The 14,853-nt window shown below is 53.5% G+C and overlaps 43 non-coding genes across 43 annotated transcripts; 21 read left to right on the forward strand and 22 right to left on the reverse strand.

Moving 5' to 3' along the window:
* Positions 1 to 233: 233 nt before the first annotated feature.
* On the forward strand, positions 234 to 305 carry Trnam-cau (transfer RNA methionine (anticodon CAU)). Its single transcript has one exon. It is a non-coding gene; the product is annotated as a tRNA-Met (tRNA).
* Positions 306 to 541: 236 nt separating this feature from the next.
* Trnad-guc (transfer RNA aspartic acid (anticodon GUC)) lies at positions 542 to 613 on the reverse strand. Its single transcript has one exon. It is a non-coding gene; the product is annotated as a tRNA-Asp (tRNA).
* A 111-nt stretch (positions 614 to 724) lies between these two features.
* On the reverse strand, positions 725 to 816 carry Trnai-uau (transfer RNA isoleucine (anticodon UAU)). Its single transcript is given in 2 exon segments — positions 725 to 760; positions 779 to 816. It is a non-coding gene; the product is annotated as a tRNA-Ile (tRNA).
* Positions 817 to 1,258: 442 nt separating this feature from the next.
* Trnar-acg (transfer RNA arginine (anticodon ACG)) lies at positions 1,259 to 1,331 on the forward strand. Its single transcript has one exon. It is a non-coding gene; the product is annotated as a tRNA-Arg (tRNA).
* A 248-nt stretch (positions 1,332 to 1,579) lies between these two features.
* Trnam-cau (transfer RNA methionine (anticodon CAU)) lies at positions 1,580 to 1,651 on the forward strand. The gene has a single exon. It is a non-coding gene; the product is annotated as a tRNA-Met (tRNA).
* A 236-nt stretch (positions 1,652 to 1,887) lies between these two features.
* Positions 1,888 to 1,959, reverse strand: Trnad-guc (transfer RNA aspartic acid (anticodon GUC)). The gene has a single exon. It is a non-coding gene; the product is annotated as a tRNA-Asp (tRNA).
* A 111-nt stretch (positions 1,960 to 2,070) lies between these two features.
* Trnai-uau (transfer RNA isoleucine (anticodon UAU)) lies at positions 2,071 to 2,162 on the reverse strand. The gene is given in 2 exon segments: positions 2,071 to 2,106; positions 2,125 to 2,162. It is a non-coding gene; the product is annotated as a tRNA-Ile (tRNA).
* Positions 2,163 to 2,604: 442 nt separating this feature from the next.
* On the forward strand, positions 2,605 to 2,677 carry Trnar-acg (transfer RNA arginine (anticodon ACG)). Its single transcript has one exon. It is a non-coding gene; the product is annotated as a tRNA-Arg (tRNA).
* Positions 2,678 to 2,925: 248 nt separating this feature from the next.
* On the forward strand, positions 2,926 to 2,997 carry Trnam-cau (transfer RNA methionine (anticodon CAU)). The gene has a single exon. It is a non-coding gene; the product is annotated as a tRNA-Met (tRNA).
* Positions 2,998 to 3,233: 236 nt separating this feature from the next.
* Positions 3,234 to 3,305, reverse strand: Trnad-guc (transfer RNA aspartic acid (anticodon GUC)). The gene has a single exon. It is a non-coding gene; the product is annotated as a tRNA-Asp (tRNA).
* A 111-nt stretch (positions 3,306 to 3,416) lies between these two features.
* Trnai-uau (transfer RNA isoleucine (anticodon UAU)) lies at positions 3,417 to 3,508 on the reverse strand. The gene is given in 2 exon segments: positions 3,417 to 3,452; positions 3,471 to 3,508. It is a non-coding gene; the product is annotated as a tRNA-Ile (tRNA).
* Positions 3,509 to 3,950: 442 nt separating this feature from the next.
* On the forward strand, positions 3,951 to 4,023 carry Trnar-acg (transfer RNA arginine (anticodon ACG)). The gene has a single exon. It is a non-coding gene; the product is annotated as a tRNA-Arg (tRNA).
* A 248-nt stretch (positions 4,024 to 4,271) lies between these two features.
* Positions 4,272 to 4,343, forward strand: Trnam-cau (transfer RNA methionine (anticodon CAU)). The gene has a single exon. It is a non-coding gene; the product is annotated as a tRNA-Met (tRNA).
* Positions 4,344 to 4,579: 236 nt separating this feature from the next.
* On the reverse strand, positions 4,580 to 4,651 carry Trnad-guc (transfer RNA aspartic acid (anticodon GUC)). Its single transcript has one exon. It is a non-coding gene; the product is annotated as a tRNA-Asp (tRNA).
* Positions 4,652 to 4,762: 111 nt separating this feature from the next.
* Trnai-uau (transfer RNA isoleucine (anticodon UAU)) lies at positions 4,763 to 4,854 on the reverse strand. The gene is given in 2 exon segments: positions 4,763 to 4,798; positions 4,817 to 4,854. It is a non-coding gene; the product is annotated as a tRNA-Ile (tRNA).
* Positions 4,855 to 5,296: 442 nt separating this feature from the next.
* Positions 5,297 to 5,369, forward strand: Trnar-acg (transfer RNA arginine (anticodon ACG)). Its single transcript has one exon. It is a non-coding gene; the product is annotated as a tRNA-Arg (tRNA).
* Positions 5,370 to 5,617: 248 nt separating this feature from the next.
* Positions 5,618 to 5,689, forward strand: Trnam-cau (transfer RNA methionine (anticodon CAU)). The gene has a single exon. It is a non-coding gene; the product is annotated as a tRNA-Met (tRNA).
* A 236-nt stretch (positions 5,690 to 5,925) lies between these two features.
* Positions 5,926 to 5,997, reverse strand: Trnad-guc (transfer RNA aspartic acid (anticodon GUC)). The gene has a single exon. It is a non-coding gene; the product is annotated as a tRNA-Asp (tRNA).
* Positions 5,998 to 6,108: 111 nt separating this feature from the next.
* Positions 6,109 to 6,200, reverse strand: Trnai-uau (transfer RNA isoleucine (anticodon UAU)). The gene is given in 2 exon segments: positions 6,109 to 6,144; positions 6,163 to 6,200. It is a non-coding gene; the product is annotated as a tRNA-Ile (tRNA).
* Positions 6,201 to 6,642: 442 nt separating this feature from the next.
* On the forward strand, positions 6,643 to 6,715 carry Trnar-acg (transfer RNA arginine (anticodon ACG)). The gene has a single exon. It is a non-coding gene; the product is annotated as a tRNA-Arg (tRNA).
* A 248-nt stretch (positions 6,716 to 6,963) lies between these two features.
* Positions 6,964 to 7,035, forward strand: Trnam-cau (transfer RNA methionine (anticodon CAU)). Its single transcript has one exon. It is a non-coding gene; the product is annotated as a tRNA-Met (tRNA).
* A 236-nt stretch (positions 7,036 to 7,271) lies between these two features.
* On the reverse strand, positions 7,272 to 7,343 carry Trnad-guc (transfer RNA aspartic acid (anticodon GUC)). The gene has a single exon. It is a non-coding gene; the product is annotated as a tRNA-Asp (tRNA).
* Positions 7,344 to 7,454: 111 nt separating this feature from the next.
* On the reverse strand, positions 7,455 to 7,546 carry Trnai-uau (transfer RNA isoleucine (anticodon UAU)). Its single transcript is given in 2 exon segments — positions 7,455 to 7,490; positions 7,509 to 7,546. It is a non-coding gene; the product is annotated as a tRNA-Ile (tRNA).
* A 442-nt stretch (positions 7,547 to 7,988) lies between these two features.
* Trnar-acg (transfer RNA arginine (anticodon ACG)) lies at positions 7,989 to 8,061 on the forward strand. The gene has a single exon. It is a non-coding gene; the product is annotated as a tRNA-Arg (tRNA).
* A 248-nt stretch (positions 8,062 to 8,309) lies between these two features.
* Positions 8,310 to 8,381, forward strand: Trnam-cau (transfer RNA methionine (anticodon CAU)). Its single transcript has one exon. It is a non-coding gene; the product is annotated as a tRNA-Met (tRNA).
* A 236-nt stretch (positions 8,382 to 8,617) lies between these two features.
* Trnad-guc (transfer RNA aspartic acid (anticodon GUC)) lies at positions 8,618 to 8,689 on the reverse strand. The gene has a single exon. It is a non-coding gene; the product is annotated as a tRNA-Asp (tRNA).
* A 111-nt stretch (positions 8,690 to 8,800) lies between these two features.
* Positions 8,801 to 8,892, reverse strand: Trnai-uau (transfer RNA isoleucine (anticodon UAU)). Its single transcript is given in 2 exon segments — positions 8,801 to 8,836; positions 8,855 to 8,892. It is a non-coding gene; the product is annotated as a tRNA-Ile (tRNA).
* A 442-nt stretch (positions 8,893 to 9,334) lies between these two features.
* On the forward strand, positions 9,335 to 9,407 carry Trnar-acg (transfer RNA arginine (anticodon ACG)). Its single transcript has one exon. It is a non-coding gene; the product is annotated as a tRNA-Arg (tRNA).
* A 555-nt stretch (positions 9,408 to 9,962) lies between these two features.
* Trnad-guc (transfer RNA aspartic acid (anticodon GUC)) lies at positions 9,963 to 10,034 on the reverse strand. Its single transcript has one exon. It is a non-coding gene; the product is annotated as a tRNA-Asp (tRNA).
* A 111-nt stretch (positions 10,035 to 10,145) lies between these two features.
* Trnas-acu (transfer RNA serine (anticodon ACU)) lies at positions 10,146 to 10,238 on the reverse strand. The gene is given in 2 exon segments: positions 10,146 to 10,182; positions 10,200 to 10,238. It is a non-coding gene; the product is annotated as a tRNA-Ser (tRNA).
* A 441-nt stretch (positions 10,239 to 10,679) lies between these two features.
* On the forward strand, positions 10,680 to 10,752 carry Trnar-acg (transfer RNA arginine (anticodon ACG)). Its single transcript has one exon. It is a non-coding gene; the product is annotated as a tRNA-Arg (tRNA).
* A 248-nt stretch (positions 10,753 to 11,000) lies between these two features.
* Trnam-cau (transfer RNA methionine (anticodon CAU)) lies at positions 11,001 to 11,072 on the forward strand. The gene has a single exon. It is a non-coding gene; the product is annotated as a tRNA-Met (tRNA).
* Positions 11,073 to 11,307: 235 nt separating this feature from the next.
* Trnad-guc (transfer RNA aspartic acid (anticodon GUC)) lies at positions 11,308 to 11,379 on the reverse strand. Its single transcript has one exon. It is a non-coding gene; the product is annotated as a tRNA-Asp (tRNA).
* Positions 11,380 to 11,489: 110 nt separating this feature from the next.
* Trnai-uau (transfer RNA isoleucine (anticodon UAU)) lies at positions 11,490 to 11,584 on the reverse strand. The gene is given in 2 exon segments: positions 11,490 to 11,528; positions 11,547 to 11,584. It is a non-coding gene; the product is annotated as a tRNA-Ile (tRNA).
* A 442-nt stretch (positions 11,585 to 12,026) lies between these two features.
* Trnar-acg (transfer RNA arginine (anticodon ACG)) lies at positions 12,027 to 12,099 on the forward strand. The gene has a single exon. It is a non-coding gene; the product is annotated as a tRNA-Arg (tRNA).
* Positions 12,100 to 12,347: 248 nt separating this feature from the next.
* Positions 12,348 to 12,419, forward strand: Trnam-cau (transfer RNA methionine (anticodon CAU)). The gene has a single exon. It is a non-coding gene; the product is annotated as a tRNA-Met (tRNA).
* Positions 12,420 to 12,655: 236 nt separating this feature from the next.
* Trnad-guc (transfer RNA aspartic acid (anticodon GUC)) lies at positions 12,656 to 12,727 on the reverse strand. Its single transcript has one exon. It is a non-coding gene; the product is annotated as a tRNA-Asp (tRNA).
* Positions 12,728 to 12,837: 110 nt separating this feature from the next.
* On the reverse strand, positions 12,838 to 12,929 carry Trnai-uau (transfer RNA isoleucine (anticodon UAU)). The gene is given in 2 exon segments: positions 12,838 to 12,873; positions 12,892 to 12,929. It is a non-coding gene; the product is annotated as a tRNA-Ile (tRNA).
* A 440-nt stretch (positions 12,930 to 13,369) lies between these two features.
* On the forward strand, positions 13,370 to 13,442 carry Trnar-acg (transfer RNA arginine (anticodon ACG)). Its single transcript has one exon. It is a non-coding gene; the product is annotated as a tRNA-Arg (tRNA).
* Positions 13,443 to 13,689: 247 nt separating this feature from the next.
* Positions 13,690 to 13,761, forward strand: Trnam-cau (transfer RNA methionine (anticodon CAU)). Its single transcript has one exon. It is a non-coding gene; the product is annotated as a tRNA-Met (tRNA).
* Positions 13,762 to 13,998: 237 nt separating this feature from the next.
* On the reverse strand, positions 13,999 to 14,070 carry Trnad-guc (transfer RNA aspartic acid (anticodon GUC)). The gene has a single exon. It is a non-coding gene; the product is annotated as a tRNA-Asp (tRNA).
* Positions 14,071 to 14,181: 111 nt separating this feature from the next.
* Trnai-uau (transfer RNA isoleucine (anticodon UAU)) lies at positions 14,182 to 14,273 on the reverse strand. The gene is given in 2 exon segments: positions 14,182 to 14,217; positions 14,236 to 14,273. It is a non-coding gene; the product is annotated as a tRNA-Ile (tRNA).
* A 443-nt stretch (positions 14,274 to 14,716) lies between these two features.
* Positions 14,717 to 14,789, forward strand: Trnar-acg (transfer RNA arginine (anticodon ACG)). The gene has a single exon. It is a non-coding gene; the product is annotated as a tRNA-Arg (tRNA).
* The last annotated feature ends 64 nt before the right edge of the window (positions 14,790 to 14,853 follow it).

Genomic DNA, 14,853 nt, shown 5'->3' on the forward strand with positions numbered 1-14,853 from the left:
CGGGCGCGTAGCTAGGCAGTGCATTCGAATGTTTCCACCTGCGTGGAGTGCAATGTCAATCCTGAGCATCTCGCAGCTGCATCTCGAGACGATCGTGGTAAATATCGCTTCGTGCAAGCGTCAGCGTAGCGTCAGTCGAGCAAAGTCGAGACAAGTCAAGCTGAGAGATGTTGCACAGTTAAGTAAACGGTACGCGACGCAGACAATGCTTTTCCAAGTGTCCCACGTCACGCAGCAGAGTGGCGCAGTGGAAGCGTGCTGGGCCCATAACCCAGAGGTCCGTGGATCGAAACCACGCTCTGCTAAAATTATTCTTTTTCTTGGGTGCTTCGAGCTCGATCATTAAGCCTGGGGTGCGCTGACCCAGCGTCAACAGCAAACCCTGTAAGTTCTGAAACGATGACGACGTCGTGTGGAGAATACGAGAAACACTTCCTAAGACGCAGAGTTTCTTACGATTCTGCAGCAACTACATTTCTCGATCACAACGTTAATGTCCTATCGGGCCACACGTGCAACTTTCGCGATATAAAAATCGCACCTCCCCGGCGGGGAATCGAACCCCGGTCTCCCGCGTGACAGGCGGGGATACTAACCACTATACTACCGAGGAATACGCAAACGATACGCACAACGCACGCACACTTATTCTTCTCAAGTAGGTGATTCATCTCAAATCTAGCGTCCCGATGCTTTCAGAGTCAGCTGCTACGAAATAAAAGTATGCCCCAGGTGAGGCTCGAACTCACAACCCCGGCACTGCTCACGGCTACTGCCTTATAAGTACCGTGCGCTAACCAATTGCGCCACTGGGGCTACAGCAGGGTGCTTTCAGTTAGCGGTATTTGCTTTGCCGCCAACCTGTTGTGGCTACAGACCCATCATACGACCGTCACCTGCGGCCATACTGCGACTTTAGCACCTGGCTACGGATGCTTCATACGATTCTTGTTTCATATGCTACACTTACAAGCATATCAACCGCTTGTCATCACCGAAAAATTGCAGAAAAACGCGCGCCTTGCCTTCTGCTACCTGTCCAACAGCGAGGGCAGATGTGTGGCAAGCTCTAAGCTATGCAGGCGCACCGTGGCCGAGCAGCTGGAGGAGAGATGCCTTCCTTGGCAGCTCCCTGCAGAGTGCGGAAGACCAGAGTGGCCGCGCCGCCGTTGTCAGTGGACGACACGCAGTTGCCGAGCCACGGAGAACACGTTGCTCTGCGATGTGTACCCGCCTCATATGACGAAAGGCGAACAGTGGCCCTGTGGCGCAACGGATAACGCGTCTGACTACGGATCAGAAGATTCCAGGTTCGAATCCTGGCAGGGTCGGCATTTTGTTAGTTGCGGGCGCGTAGCTAGGCAGTGCATTCGAATGTTTCCACCTGCGTGGAGTGCAATGTCAATCCTGAGCATCTCGCAGCTGCATCTCGAGACGATCGTGGTAAATATCGCTTCGTGCAAGCGTCAGCGTAGCGTCAGTCGAGCAAAGTCGAGACAAGTCAAGCTGAGAGATGTTGCACAGTTAAGTAAACGGTACGCGACGCAGACAATGCTTTTCCAAGTGTCCCACGTCACGCAGCAGAGTGGCGCAGTGGAAGCGTGCTGGGCCCATAACCCAGAGGTCCGTGGATCGAAACCACGCTCTGCTAAAATTATTCTTTTTCTTGGGTGCTTCGAGCTCGATCATTAAGCCTGGGGTGCGCTGACCCAGCGTCAACAGCAAACCCTGTAAGTTCTGAAACGATGACGACGTCGTGTGGAGAATACGAGAAACACTTCCTAAGACGCAGAGTTTCTTACGATTCTGCAGCAACTACATTTCTCGATCACAACGTTAATGTCCTATCGGGCCACACGTGCAACTTTCGCGATATAAAAATCGCACCTCCCCGGCGGGGAATCGAACCCCGGTCTCCCGCGTGACAGGCGGGGATACTAACCACTATACTACCGAGGAATACGCAAACGATACGCACAACGCACGCACACTTATTCTTCTCAAGTAGGTGATTCATCTCAAATCTAGCGTCCCGATGCTTTCAGAGTCAGCTGCTACGAAATAAAAGTATGCCCCAGGTGAGGCTCGAACTCACAACCCCGGCACTGCTCACGGCTACTGCCTTATAAGTACCGTGCGCTAACCAATTGCGCCACTGGGGCTACAGCAGGGTGCTTTCAGTTAGCGGTATTTGCTTTGCCGCCAACCTGTTGTGGCTACAGACCCATCATACGACCGTCACCTGCGGCCATACTGCGACTTTAGCACCTGGCTACGGATGCTTCATACGATTCTTGTTTCATATGCTACACTTACAAGCATATCAACCGCTTGTCATCACCGAAAAATTGCAGAAAAACGCGCGCCTTGCCTTCTGCTACCTGTCCAACAGCGAGGGCAGATGTGTGGCAAGCTCTAAGCTATGCAGGCGCACCGTGGCCGAGCAGCTGGAGGAGAGATGCCTTCCTTGGCAGCTCCCTGCAGAGTGCGGAAGACCAGAGTGGCCGCGCCGCCGTTGTCAGTGGACGACACGCAGTTGCCGAGCCACGGAGAACACGTTGCTCTGCGATGTGTACCCGCCTCATATGACGAAAGGCGAACAGTGGCCCTGTGGCGCAACGGATAACGCGTCTGACTACGGATCAGAAGATTCCAGGTTCGAATCCTGGCAGGGTCGGCATTTTGTTAGTTGCGGGCGCGTAGCTAGGCAGTGCATTCGAATGTTTCCACCTGCGTGGAGTGCAATGTCAATCCTGAGCATCTCGCAGCTGCATCTCGAGACGATCGTGGTAAATATCGCTTCGTGCAAGCGTCAGCGTAGCGTCAGTCGAGCAAAGTCGAGACAAGTCAAGCTGAGAGATGTTGCACAGTTAAGTAAACGGTACGCGACGCAGACAATGCTTTTCCAAGTGTCCCACGTCACGCAGCAGAGTGGCGCAGTGGAAGCGTGCTGGGCCCATAACCCAGAGGTCCGTGGATCGAAACCACGCTCTGCTAAAATTATTCTTTTTCTTGGGTGCTTCGAGCTCGATCATTAAGCCTGGGGTGCGCTGACCCAGCGTCAACAGCAAACCCTGTAAGTTCTGAAACGATGACGACGTCGTGTGGAGAATACGAGAAACACTTCCTAAGACGCAGAGTTTCTTACGATTCTGCAGCAACTACATTTCTCGATCACAACGTTAATGTCCTATCGGGCCACACGTGCAACTTTCGCGATATAAAAATCGCACCTCCCCGGCGGGGAATCGAACCCCGGTCTCCCGCGTGACAGGCGGGGATACTAACCACTATACTACCGAGGAATACGCAAACGATACGCACAACGCACGCACACTTATTCTTCTCAAGTAGGTGATTCATCTCAAATCTAGCGTCCCGATGCTTTCAGAGTCAGCTGCTACGAAATAAAAGTATGCCCCAGGTGAGGCTCGAACTCACAACCCCGGCACTGCTCACGGCTACTGCCTTATAAGTACCGTGCGCTAACCAATTGCGCCACTGGGGCTACAGCAGGGTGCTTTCAGTTAGCGGTATTTGCTTTGCCGCCAACCTGTTGTGGCTACAGACCCATCATACGACCGTCACCTGCGGCCATACTGCGACTTTAGCACCTGGCTACGGATGCTTCATACGATTCTTGTTTCATATGCTACACTTACAAGCATATCAACCGCTTGTCATCACCGAAAAATTGCAGAAAAACGCGCGCCTTGCCTTCTGCTACCTGTCCAACAGCGAGGGCAGATGTGTGGCAAGCTCTAAGCTATGCAGGCGCACCGTGGCCGAGCAGCTGGAGGAGAGATGCCTTCCTTGGCAGCTCCCTGCAGAGTGCGGAAGACCAGAGTGGCCGCGCCGCCGTTGTCAGTGGACGACACGCAGTTGCCGAGCCACGGAGAACACGTTGCTCTGCGATGTGTACCCGCCTCATATGACGAAAGGCGAACAGTGGCCCTGTGGCGCAACGGATAACGCGTCTGACTACGGATCAGAAGATTCCAGGTTCGAATCCTGGCAGGGTCGGCATTTTGTTAGTTGCGGGCGCGTAGCTAGGCAGTGCATTCGAATGTTTCCACCTGCGTGGAGTGCAATGTCAATCCTGAGCATCTCGCAGCTGCATCTCGAGACGATCGTGGTAAATATCGCTTCGTGCAAGCGTCAGCGTAGCGTCAGTCGAGCAAAGTCGAGACAAGTCAAGCTGAGAGATGTTGCACAGTTAAGTAAACGGTACGCGACGCAGACAATGCTTTTCCAAGTGTCCCACGTCACGCAGCAGAGTGGCGCAGTGGAAGCGTGCTGGGCCCATAACCCAGAGGTCCGTGGATCGAAACCACGCTCTGCTAAAATTATTCTTTTTCTTGGGTGCTTCGAGCTCGATCATTAAGCCTGGGGTGCGCTGACCCAGCGTCAACAGCAAACCCTGTAAGTTCTGAAACGATGACGACGTCGTGTGGAGAATACGAGAAACACTTCCTAAGACGCAGAGTTTCTTACGATTCTGCAGCAACTACATTTCTCGATCACAACGTTAATGTCCTATCGGGCCACACGTGCAACTTTCGCGATATAAAAATCGCACCTCCCCGGCGGGGAATCGAACCCCGGTCTCCCGCGTGACAGGCGGGGATACTAACCACTATACTACCGAGGAATACGCAAACGATACGCACAACGCACGCACACTTATTCTTCTCAAGTAGGTGATTCATCTCAAATCTAGCGTCCCGATGCTTTCAGAGTCAGCTGCTACGAAATAAAAGTATGCCCCAGGTGAGGCTCGAACTCACAACCCCGGCACTGCTCACGGCTACTGCCTTATAAGTACCGTGCGCTAACCAATTGCGCCACTGGGGCTACAGCAGGGTGCTTTCAGTTAGCGGTATTTGCTTTGCCGCCAACCTGTTGTGGCTACAGACCCATCATACGACCGTCACCTGCGGCCATACTGCGACTTTAGCACCTGGCTACGGATGCTTCATACGATTCTTGTTTCATATGCTACACTTACAAGCATATCAACCGCTTGTCATCACCGAAAAATTGCAGAAAAACGCGCGCCTTGCCTTCTGCTACCTGTCCAACAGCGAGGGCAGATGTGTGGCAAGCTCTAAGCTATGCAGGCGCACCGTGGCCGAGCAGCTGGAGGAGAGATGCCTTCCTTGGCAGCTCCCTGCAGAGTGCGGAAGACCAGAGTGGCCGCGCCGCCGTTGTCAGTGGACGACACGCAGTTGCCGAGCCACGGAGAACACGTTGCTCTGCGATGTGTACCCGCCTCATATGACGAAAGGCGAACAGTGGCCCTGTGGCGCAACGGATAACGCGTCTGACTACGGATCAGAAGATTCCAGGTTCGAATCCTGGCAGGGTCGGCATTTTGTTAGTTGCGGGCGCGTAGCTAGGCAGTGCATTCGAATGTTTCCACCTGCGTGGAGTGCAATGTCAATCCTGAGCATCTCGCAGCTGCATCTCGAGACGATCGTGGTAAATATCGCTTCGTGCAAGCGTCAGCGTAGCGTCAGTCGAGCAAAGTCGAGACAAGTCAAGCTGAGAGATGTTGCACAGTTAAGTAAACGGTACGCGACGCAGACAATGCTTTTCCAAGTGTCCCACGTCACGCAGCAGAGTGGCGCAGTGGAAGCGTGCTGGGCCCATAACCCAGAGGTCCGTGGATCGAAACCACGCTCTGCTAAAATTATTCTTTTTCTTGGGTGCTTCGAGCTCGATCATTAAGCCTGGGGTGCGCTGACCCAGCGTCAACAGCAAACCCTGTAAGTTCTGAAACGATGACGACGTCGTGTGGAGAATACGAGAAACACTTCCTAAGACGCAGAGTTTCTTACGATTCTGCAGCAACTACATTTCTCGATCACAACGTTAATGTCCTATCGGGCCACACGTGCAACTTTCGCGATATAAAAATCGCACCTCCCCGGCGGGGAATCGAACCCCGGTCTCCCGCGTGACAGGCGGGGATACTAACCACTATACTACCGAGGAATACGCAAACGATACGCACAACGCACGCACACTTATTCTTCTCAAGTAGGTGATTCATCTCAAATCTAGCGTCCCGATGCTTTCAGAGTCAGCTGCTACGAAATAAAAGTATGCCCCAGGTGAGGCTCGAACTCACAACCCCGGCACTGCTCACGGCTACTGCCTTATAAGTACCGTGCGCTAACCAATTGCGCCACTGGGGCTACAGCAGGGTGCTTTCAGTTAGCGGTATTTGCTTTGCCGCCAACCTGTTGTGGCTACAGACCCATCATACGACCGTCACCTGCGGCCATACTGCGACTTTAGCACCTGGCTACGGATGCTTCATACGATTCTTGTTTCATATGCTACACTTACAAGCATATCAACCGCTTGTCATCACCGAAAAATTGCAGAAAAACGCGCGCCTTGCCTTCTGCTACCTGTCCAACAGCGAGGGCAGATGTGTGGCAAGCTCTAAGCTATGCAGGCGCACCGTGGCCGAGCAGCTGGAGGAGAGATGCCTTCCTTGGCAGCTCCCTGCAGAGTGCGGAAGACCAGAGTGGCCGCGCCGCCGTTGTCAGTGGACGACACGCAGTTGCCGAGCCACGGAGAACACGTTGCTCTGCGATGTGTACCCGCCTCATATGACGAAAGGCGAACAGTGGCCCTGTGGCGCAACGGATAACGCGTCTGACTACGGATCAGAAGATTCCAGGTTCGAATCCTGGCAGGGTCGGCATTTTGTTAGTTGCGGGCGCGTAGCTAGGCAGTGCATTCGAATGTTTCCACCTGCGTGGAGTGCAATGTCAATCCTGAGCATCTCGCAGCTGCATCTCGAGACGATCGTGGTAAATATCGCTTCGTGCAAGCGTCAGCGTAGCGTCAGTCGAGCAAAGTCGAGACAAGTCAAGCTGAGAGATGTTGCACAGTTAAGTAAACGGTACGCGACGCAGACAATGCTTTTCCAAGTGTCCCACGTCACGCAGCAGAGTGGCGCAGTGGAAGCGTGCTGGGCCCATAACCCAGAGGTCCGTGGATCGAAACCACGCTCTGCTAAAATTATTCTTTTTCTTGGGTGCTTCGAGCTCGATCATTAAGCCTGGGGTGCGCTGACCCAGCGTCAACAGCAAACCCTGTAAGTTCTGAAACGATGACGACGTCGTGTGGAGAATACGAGAAACACTTCCTAAGACGCAGAGTTTCTTACGATTCTGCAGCAACTACATTTCTCGATCACAACGTTAATGTCCTATCGGGCCACACGTGCAACTTTCGCGATATAAAAATCGCACCTCCCCGGCGGGGAATCGAACCCCGGTCTCCCGCGTGACAGGCGGGGATACTAACCACTATACTACCGAGGAATACGCAAACGATACGCACAACGCACGCACACTTATTCTTCTCAAGTAGGTGATTCATCTCAAATCTAGCGTCCCGATGCTTTCAGAGTCAGCTGCTACGAAATAAAAGTATGCCCCAGGTGAGGCTCGAACTCACAACCCCGGCACTGCTCACGGCTACTGCCTTATAAGTACCGTGCGCTAACCAATTGCGCCACTGGGGCTACAGCAGGGTGCTTTCAGTTAGCGGTATTTGCTTTGCCGCCAACCTGTTGTGGCTACAGACCCATCATACGACCGTCACCTGCGGCCATACTGCGACTTTAGCACCTGGCTACGGATGCTTCATACGATTCTTGTTTCATATGCTACACTTACAAGCATATCAACCGCTTGTCATCACCGAAAAATTGCAGAAAAACGCGCGCCTTGCCTTCTGCTACCTGTCCAACAGCGAGGGCAGATGTGTGGCAAGCTCTAAGCTATGCAGGCGCACCGTGGCCGAGCAGCTGGAGGAGAGATGCCTTCCTTGGCAGCTCCCTGCAGAGTGCGGAAGACCAGAGTGGCCGCGCCGCCGTTGTCAGTGGACGACACGCAGTTGCCGAGCCACGGAGAACACGTTGCTCTGCGATGTGTACCCGCCTCATATGACGAAAGGCGAACAGTGGCCCTGTGGCGCAACGGATAACGCGTCTGACTACGGATCAGAAGATTCCAGGTTCGAATCCTGGCAGGGTCGGCATTTTGTTAGTTGCGGGCGCGTAGCTAGGCAGTGCATTCGAATGTTTCCACCTGCGTGGAGTGCAATGTCAATCCTGAGCATCTCGCAGCTGCATCTCGAGACGATCGTGGTAAATATCGCTTCGTGCAAGCGTCAGCGTAGCGTCAGTCGAGCAAAGTCGAGACAAGTCAAGCTGAGAGATGTTGCACAGTTAAGTAAACGGTACGCGACGCAGACAATGCTTTTCCAAGTGTCCCACGTCACGCAGCAGAGTGGCGCAGTGGAAGCGTGCTGGGCCCATAACCCAGAGGTCCGTGGATCGAAACCACGCTCTGCTAAAATTATTCTTTTTCTTGGGTGCTTCGAGCTCGATCATTAAGCCTGGGGTGCGCTGACCCAGCGTCAACAGCAAACCCTGTAAGTTCTGAAACGATGACGACGTCGTGTGGAGAATACGAGAAACACTTCCTAAGACGCAGAGTTTCTTACGATTCTGCAGCAACTACATTTCTCGATCACAACGTTAATGTCCTATCGGGCCACACGTGCAACTTTCGCGATATAAAAATCGCACCTCCCCGGCGGGGAATCGAACCCCGGTCTCCCGCGTGACAGGCGGGGATACTAACCACTATACTACCGAGGAATACGCAAACGATACGCACAACGCACGCACACTTATTCTTCTCAAGTAGGTGATTCATCTCAAATCTAGCGTCCCGATGCTTTCAGAGTCAGCTGCTACGAAATAAAAGTATGCCCCAGGTGAGGCTCGAACTCACAACCCCGGCACTGCTCACGGCTACTGCCTTATAAGTACCGTGCGCTAACCAATTGCGCCACTGGGGCTACAGCAGGGTGCTTTCAGTTAGCGGTATTTGCTTTGCCGCCAACCTGTTGTGGCTACAGACCCATCATACGACCGTCACCTGCGGCCATACTGCGACTTTAGCACCTGGCTACGGATGCTTCATACGATTCTTGTTTCATATGCTACACTTACAAGCATATCAACCGCTTGTCATCACCGAAAAATTGCAGAAAAACGCGCGCCTTGCCTTCTGCTACCTGTCCAACAGCGAGGGCAGATGTGTGGCAAGCTCTAAGCTATGCAGGCGCACCGTGGCCGAGCAGCTGGAGGAGAGATGCCTTCCTTGGCAGCTCCCTGCAGAGTGCGGAAGACCAGAGTGGCCGCGCCGCCGTTGTCAGTGGACGACACGCAGTTGCCGAGCCACGGAGAACACGTTGCTCTGCGATGTGTACCCGCCTCATATGACGAAAGGCGAACAGTGGCCCTGTGGCGCAACGGATAACGCGTCTGACTACGGATCAGAAGATTCCAGGTTCGAATCCTGGCAGGGTCGGCATTTTGTTAGTTGCGGGCGCGTAGCTAGGCAGTGCATTCGAATGTTTCCACCTGCGTGGAGTGCAATGTCAATCCCTGAGCATCTCGCACTGCATCTCGAGACGATCGTGGTAAATATCGCTTCGTGCAAGCGTCAGCGTAGCGTCAGTCGAGCAAAGTCGAGACAAGTCAAGCTGAGAGATGTTGCACAGTTAAGTAAACGGTACGCGACGCAGACAATGCTTTTCCAAGTGTCCCACGTCACGCAGCAGAGTGGCGCAGTGGAAGCGTGCTGGGCCATAACCCAGAGGTCCGTGGATCGAAACCACGCTCTGCTAAAATTATTCTTTTTCTTGGGTGCTTCGAGCTCGATCATTAAGCCTGGGGTGCGCTGACCCAGCGTCAACAGCAAAACCCTGTAAGTCTGAAACGATGACGACGTCGTGTGGAGAATACGAGAAACACTTCCTAAGACGCAGAGTTTCTTACGATTCTGCAGCAACTACATTTCTCGATCACAACGTTAATGTCCTATCGGGCCACACGTGCAACTTTCGCGATATAAAAATCGCACCTCCCCGGCGGGGAATCGAACCCCGGTCTCCCGCGTGACAGGCGGGGATACTAACCACTATACTACCGAGGAATACGCAAACGATACGCACAACGCACGCACACTTATTCTTCTCAAGTAGGTGATTCATCTCAAATCTAGCGTCCCGATGCTTTCAGAGTCAGCTGCTACGAAATAAAAGTATGCCCCAGGTGAGGCTCGAACTCACAACCCCGGCACTGCTCACGGCTACTGCCTTAGTAAGTACCGTGCGCTAACCAATTGCGCCACTGGGGCTACAGCAGGGTGCTTTCAGTTAGCGGTATTTGCTTTGCCGCCAACCTGTTGTGGCTACAGACCCATCATACGACCGTCACCTGCGGCCATACTGCGACTTTAGCACCTGGCTACGGATGCTTCATACGATTCTTGTTTCATATGCTACACTTACAAGCATATCAACCGCTTGTCATCACCGAAAAATTGCAGAAAAACGCGCGCCTTGCCTTCTGCTACCTGTCCAACAGCGAGGGCAGATGTGTGGCAAGCTCTAAGCTATGCAGGCGCACCGTGGCCGAGCAGCTGGAGGAGAGATGCCTTCCTTGGCAGCTCCCTGCAGAGTGCGGAAGACCAGAGTGGCCGCGCCGCCGTTGTCAGTGGACGACACGCAGTTGCCGAGCCACGGAGAACACGTTGCTCTGCGATGTGTACCGCCTCATATGACGAAAGGCGAACAGTGGCCCTGTGGCGCAACGGATAACGCGTCTGACTACGGATCAGAAGATTCCAGGTTCGAATCCTGGCAGGGTCGGCATTTTGTTAGTTGCGGGCGCGTAGCTAGGCAGTGCATTCGAATGTTTCCACCTGCGTGGAGTGCAATGTCAATCCTGAGCATCTCGCAGCTGCATCTCGAGACGATCGTGGTAAATATCGCTTCGTGCAAGCGTCAGCGTAGCGTCAGTCGAGCAAAGTCGAGACAAGTCAAGCTGAGAGATGTTGCACAGTTAAGTAAACGGGTACGCGACGCAGACAATGCTTTTCCAAGTGTCCACGTCACGCAGCAGAGTGGCGCAGTGGAAGCGTGCTGGGCCCATAACCCAGAGGTCCGTGGATCGAAACCACGCTCTGCTAAATTATTCTTTTTCTTGGGTGCTTCGAGCTCGATCATTAAGCCTGGGGTGCGCTGACCCAGCGTCAACAGCAAACCCTGTAAGTTCTGAAACGATGACGACGTCGTGTGGAGAATACGAGAAACACTTCCTAAGACGCAGAGTTTCTTACGATTCTGCAGCAACTACATTTCTCGATCACAACGTTAATGTCCTATCGGGCCACACGTGCAACTTTCGCGATATAAAAATCGCACCTCCCCGGCGGGGAATCGAACCCCGGTCTCCCGCGTGACAGGCGGGGATACTAACCACTATACTACCGAGGAATACGCAAACGATACGCACAACGCACGCACACTTATTCTTCTCAAGTAGGTGATTCATCTCAAATCTAGCGTCCGATGCTTTCAGAGTCAGCTGCTACGAAATAAAAGTATGCCCCAGGTGAGGCTCGAACTCACAACCCCGGCGGCATTGCTCACGGCTACTGCCTTATAAGTACCGTGCGCTAACCAATTGCGCCACTGGGGCTACAGCAGGGTGCTTTCAGTTAGCGGTATTTGCTTTGCCGCCAACCTGTTGTGGCTACAGACCCATCATACGACCGTCACCTGCGGCCATACTGCGACTTTAGCACCTGGCTACGGATGCTTCATACGATTCTTGTTTCATATGCTACACTTACAAGCATATCAACCGCTTGTCATCACCGAAAAATTGCAGAAAAACGCGCGCCTTGCCTTCTGCTACCTGTCCAACAGCGAGGGCAGATGTGTGGCAAGCTCTAAGCTATGCAGGCGCACCGTGGCCGAGCAGCTGGAGGAGAGATGCCTTCCTTGGCAGCTCCCTGCAGAGTGCGGAAGACCAGAGTGGCCGCGCCGCCGTTGTCAGTGGACGACACGCAGTTGCCGAGCCACGGAGAACACGTTGCTCTGCGATGTGTACCCGCCTCATATGACGAAAGGCGAACAGTGGCCCTGTGGCGCAACGGATAACGCGTCTGACTACGGATCAGAAGATTCCAGGTTCGAATCCTGGCAGGGTCGGCATTTTGTTAGTTGCGGGCGCGTAGCTAGGCAGTGCATTCGAATGTTTCCACCTGCGTGGAGTGCAATGTCAATCCTGAGCATCTCGCAGCTGCATCTCGAGACGATCGTGGTAAATATCGCTTCGTGCAAGCGTCAGCGTAGCGTCAGTCGAGCAAAGTCGAGACAAGTCAAGCTGAGAGATGTTGCACAGTTAAGTAAACGGTACGCGACGCAGACAATGCTTTTCCAAGTGTCCCACGTCACGCAGCAGAGTGGCGCAGTGGAAGCGTGCTGGGCCCATAACCCAGAGGTCCGTGGATCGAAACCACGCTCTGCTAAAATTATTCTTTTTCTTGGGTGCTTCGAGCTCGATCATTAAGCCTGGGGTGCGCTGACCCAGCGTCAACAGCAAACCCTGTAAGTTCTGAAACGATGACGACGTCGTGTGGAGAATACGAGAAACACTTCCTAAGACGCAGAGTTTCTTACGATTCTGCAGCAACTACATTTCTCGATCACAACGTTAATGTCCTATCGGGCCACACGTGCAACTTTCGCGATATAAAAATCGCACCTCCCCGGCGGGGAATCGAACCCCGGTCTCCCGCGTGACAGGCGGGGATACTAACCACTATACTACCGAGAATACGCAAACGATACGCACAACGCACGCACACTTATTCTTCTCAAGTAGGTGATTCATCTCAAATCTAGCGTCCCGATGCTTTCAGAGTCAGCTGCTACGAAATAAAAGTATGCCCCAGGTGAGGCTCGAACTCACAACCCCGGCACTGCTCACGGCTACTGCCTTATAAGTACCGTGCGCTAACCAATTGCGCCACTGGGGCTACAGCAGGGTGCTTTCAGTTAGCGGTATTTGCTTTGCCGCCAACCTGTTGTGGCTACAGACCCATCATACGACCGTCACCTGCGGCATACTGCGACTTTAGCACCTGCTACGGATGCTTCATACGATTCTTGTTTCATATGCTACACTTACAAGCATATCAACCGCTTGTCATCACCGAAAAATTGCAGAAAAACGCGCGCCTTGCCTTCTGCTACCTGTCCAACAGCGAGGGCAGATGTGTGGCAAGCTCTAAGCTATGCAGGCGCACCGTGGCCGAGCAGCTGGAGGAGAGATGCCTTCCTTGGCAGCTCCCTGCAGAGTGCGGAAGACCAGAGTGGCCGCGCCGCCGTTGTCAGTGGACGACACGCAGTTGCCGAGCCACGGAGAACACGTTGCTCTGCGATGTGTACCCGCCTCATATGACGAAAGGCGAACAGTGGCCCTGTGGCGCAACGGATAACGCGTCTGACTACGGATCAGAAGATTCCAGGTTCGAATCCTGGCAGGGTCGGCATTTTGTTAGTTGCGGGCGCGTAGCTAGGCAGTGCATTCGAATGTTTCCACCTGCGTGGAGTGCAATGTCAATCCTGAGCATCTCGCAGCTGCATCTCGAGACGATCGTGGTAAATATCGCTTCGTGCAAGCGTCAGCGTAGCGTCAGTCGAGCAAAGTCGAGACAAGTCAAGCTGAGAGATGTTGCACAGTTAAGTAAACGGTACGCGACGCAGACAATGCTTTTCAAGTGTCCCACGTCACGCAGCAGAGTGGCGCAGTGGAAGCGTGCTGGGCCCATAACCCAGAGGTCCGTGGATCGAAACCACGCTCTGCTAAAATTATTCTTTTTCTTGGGTGCTTCGAGCTCGATCATTAAGCCTGGGGTGCGCTGACCCAGCGTCAACAGCAAACCCTGTAAGTTCTGAAACGATGACGACGTCGTGTGGAGAATACGAGAAACACTTCCTAAGACGCAGAGTTTCTTACGATTCTGCAGCAACTACATTTCTCGATCACAACGTTAATGTCCTATCGGGCCACACGTGCAACTTTCGCGATATAAAAAATCGCACCTCCCCGGCGGGGAATCGAACCCCGGTCTCCCGCGTGACAGGCGGGGATACTAACCACTATACTACCGAGGAATACGCAAACGATACGCACAACGCACGCACACTTATTCTTCTCAAGTAGGTGATTCATCTCAAATCTAGCGTCCCGATGCTTTCAGAGTCAGCTGCTACGAAATAAAAGTATGCCCCAGGTGAGGCTCGAACTCACAACCCCGGCATTGCTCACGGCTACTGCCTTATAAGTACCGTGCGCTAACCAATTGCGCCACTGGGGCTACAGCAGGGTGCTTTCAGTTAGCGGTATTTGCTTTGCCGCCAACCTGTTGTGGCTACAGACCCATCATACGACCGTCACCTGCGGCCATACTGCGACTTTAGCACCTGGCTACGGATGCTTCATACGATTCTTGTTTCATATGCTACACTTACAAGCATATCAACCGCTTGTCATCACCGAAAAATTGCAGAAAAAACGCGCGCCTTGCCTTCTGCTACCTGTCCAACAGCGAGGGCAGATGTGTGGCAAGCTCTAAGCTATGCAGGCGCACCGTGGCCGAGCAGCTGGAGGAGAGATGCCTTCCTTGGCAGCTCCCTGCAGAGTGCGGAAGACCAGAGTGGCCGCGCCGCCGTTGTCAGTGGACGACACGCAGTTGCCGAGCCACGGAGAACACGTTGCTCTGCGATGTGTACCCGCCTCATATGACGAAAGGCGAACAGTGGCCCTGTGGCGCAACGGATAACGCGTCTGACTACGGATCAGAAGATTCCAGGTTCGAATCCTGGCAGGGTCGGCATTTTGTTAGTTGCGGGCGCGTAGCTAGGCAGTGCATTCGAATGTTTCCACCTGCGTGGAGT

This window comes from Schistocerca cancellata, unplaced genomic scaffold (genome assembly GCF_023864275.1).
Source record: "Schistocerca cancellata isolate TAMUIC-IGC-003103 unplaced genomic scaffold, iqSchCanc2.1 HiC_scaffold_747, whole genome shotgun sequence".
Lineage (NCBI taxonomy): Eukaryota > Metazoa > Arthropoda > Insecta > Orthoptera > Acrididae > Schistocerca > Schistocerca cancellata.